This window comes from Oncorhynchus nerka, unplaced genomic scaffold, assembly GCF_034236695.1.
Source record: "Oncorhynchus nerka isolate Pitt River unplaced genomic scaffold, Oner_Uvic_2.0 unplaced_scaffold_10296, whole genome shotgun sequence".
In the NCBI taxonomy this organism is placed as follows: domain Eukaryota; kingdom Metazoa; phylum Chordata; class Actinopteri; order Salmoniformes; family Salmonidae; genus Oncorhynchus; species Oncorhynchus nerka.
Genome location: NW_027031026.1, coordinates 1 through 3,070, shown reverse-complemented (window position 1 = coordinate 3,070; position 3,070 = coordinate 1). Strand labels below are relative to the sequence as shown.

At 39.3% G+C, this 3,070-nt stretch overlaps 1 long non-coding RNA gene across 1 annotated transcript; it reads right to left on the bottom strand.

Annotated features, from left to right (window-relative positions):
- Positions 1-6: 6 nt before the first annotated feature.
- Positions 7-1,591, bottom strand: LOC135565924 (uncharacterized). Its single transcript, XR_010461882.1, has 3 exons — positions 1,500-1,591; positions 1,194-1,258; positions 7-660 (listed from the first exon to the last, which is right to left on the bottom strand). It is a non-coding gene; the product is annotated as an uncharacterized LOC135565924 (long non-coding RNA).
- Between the last annotated feature and the right edge of the window lie 1,479 nt (positions 1,592-3,070).

Genomic DNA, 3,070 nt, shown 5'->3' with positions numbered 1-3,070 from the left:
ATACTAGACAGTATAAATACATTACATAAGGTGCTTACAACAAGTTATACTAGACACTATAAATACATTACATAAGGTGCTTACAACAAGTTATACTAGACACTATAAATACATTACATAAGGTGCTTACAACAAGTTATACTAGACACTATAAATACATTACATAAGGTGCTTACAACAAGTTATACTAGTCAATTGAAAGAATTACACACTTCAGTGAACACATTTAGCAACAGAGTTTAAACTGCCCTGTCAGCAACAGGTGTCATTTCTTTTGTAAGCTATTCCATAACTGTGGTGCGTTAAAACTAAAGGCGGATTTATAAAACCTTGTTGAGACAAGGGGGACCTCAAGAGTTAACCAACCTTGCGAACGGGTTTGCTATCTCATATTTTTACATTTCCAATAGGGAAGTGGGGTATATTGGAAGCTTGTGGAGAAGCGCTTCGTAAACAAGAAGGTCGTAAATGATGTGATCTCTGGGATTTTAGTGAGGTCCAACCAACCTTTTGATACAGGATGCAGTGGACAATATTAAAACTGTCACCTGTGATAAAGCAAAGGGCACTATGGTAGACGGCGTCCAATGGTTGAAGAGGAGTGGCTGCTGCAATCTGGAAAATGGTGTCACCATAGTCAAGGTGACAATCTGCTTCCTGCTGTTCATAAAAAAAGAAGCCCACTTTAAATATGAGCTTTTGAACTAGCTCATCAGTATGCTTTTTTTTAAAACATCTTTATCAATCCAAATGCCCAGATATTTATAGGCGGGAACTCGCTCCAAAAGAAAGTCATCCAATGAGTGAATATGTAGCCCATCTGGGACATTTTTCAGTCAATTCGACAACAACATATTTAGTTTTAACAGCAATAAGTACCCGTTTTAAATCCACAAGGGCTGTAATGTAACTAAATCAGATAGCAGCTCTAACGTAGCTTGGTCAACAGTCGGTATAACGGCATGTATAACCGTATATTCTGCATATGGAAGAATATGACAGGATTTAAAACAGAGACCAGAGTTCGTCAACTAGGCACAATTAATTAATATTTTCCCAATGACAAGCCAGTGTGTCTTAAGTGTAATGATAATGTAGCTGTTAGCAAATAATGCAATCGGATGTCATTATGCTCCACTGACACCGAGGGTCCGTCTGTCAACATTCCTCCGCTATCCCTATCCTCCACTGACCCAAAAGGGACACCGTCTTCCAGCTGATGACGAAACTCCGAGTCGCACCGCATTATTTCTGCCTCCTGCACAAATTCATGTTGTTACTCCCATGAACAGAGAAAGTGAAATATTGCTTGATATTAAAAAAGACCCAAGCCGCTAATAATAACAAGGCCTATAGATCCACTTTCCTCCTCATGCATTACTGCTGAACTGCTTGTTGTAGCGCTGACTGGAAATAGGAACAACGAGCATTTTATGGCTTATAAAAGTGGTGAATACAAAGTGTTGACAGTGCTGAGTAAAAACTTAACATGAACTCACTCATAAAAACACCATCTTTTTGTTGTATTCGCTGACAGTCTCTCTCTAGTCATGGTTTTAAACGGTTTGAAATCTCACAGTATCAATTTTGCCGAAGCGTTCTTTTATGCCTGCTATGATACTGCAGACTCGGTCGTCTGAGCAATCTGATTGGCCAGCGGTAAGCTGGTGCACTTGATTTCCTCCCCAGGCCCACCGGGAAGGCAGTTTGCACCTTCAGACATGAAATGGAAACAGTTTGTAAATCCAGACACATGAAATGGAAACAGTTTGTACATTCAGACACATGAAATGGAAACAGTTTGTACATTCAGACACATGAAATGGAAACAGTTTGTACATTCAGACACATGAAATGGCAACAGTTTGCCTACCCGCCGCGCAGGGCAGCAGCTGAATTGTCTGCACCGACCACCAACAGCTCGAGACTAATAATAAAAATAGAAACACAAGACTTTATCGTTTTTTACAGAAATGTTTGGCGATCATCTAGAAATGCCTTGGAGATTGACGAGGCGATCGCGATCGACCGGTTGGTGACCACTGGCATAGAGCAAAATAGGCTGCTGGAAATACCGTAGTTGATCTATTTACTGCTGGGAAGTGGGTCCAATTAAAGGAGAGATGGAACGAATCGTGACCTCGTTGTAGGCCATAATATGATACCCCATGAGAATGAAAACATCACAGAAAAGGTGAGGAATTTATTATGCAATTATCATGGAAACTAAATAAATAAAAGCCTAGGGAATAGACGGCTATTTTTAATTATTTTAAAATGCAAAGATAAACGAAATGGATGTTCTCTCTTCTCACTAACTGTAAATGATTGCATCATGTTATTAACCTTTTTATTGTTATGAATAAGCGTGTACATCATATCCCACATTTACACTAAATACTAATCTACTGGCCTTGAAATGCAATACTTCAACCACTAGAAACTGTGCATATACGCATGGGTTAAAGGTGGAAGGAGAGTGTGTGCCTCTGTGTGTCTGTCTGTCTGTCTGCGCGTGTGCTTTGTGTGTCTTTCGCATAAACCTATACCTGTTGAACCCGCCCACTGTGTTTGAAACATGAAGTACATTTATAAGGAAGTAAAGGAAAACTGGACACTGTCGGTCGAAGAAAAATGTTTCTACGGTATGTAGCGTAATCTTTTTTGTTTGTTTGTAGAAAAGTGTTTTGGAGAAGTTAGCCATCGCAGAGAGAGGTGATTTAGGTAAGACAATCACAAAACTTGTTAAGTTATTACAATACTGATTTCAACTTTCAATAATGATCATTTTACGTTTCCTTTCATTGATGCTGATTCATAGCTGGATCAGCCTAAGTCAATATGAATCAATGTTATATTATAGTCTACAGGGCTATGAGGTAGGTAGGGTATGGGCGATTGACTGCACATGAACGTGATTATTGTCTTTGCGCTCTTTCACTTCCCGGAGGAAGACGTGTATCACGTAAACTAGTTTCTTTGGAGAGAAAAAATAGTCAATCCGGTAAAAAACACTTGCTGTAATGGGCATTGAAACTAAATGTGACTGATTTGATTCGGTCTTATGTAG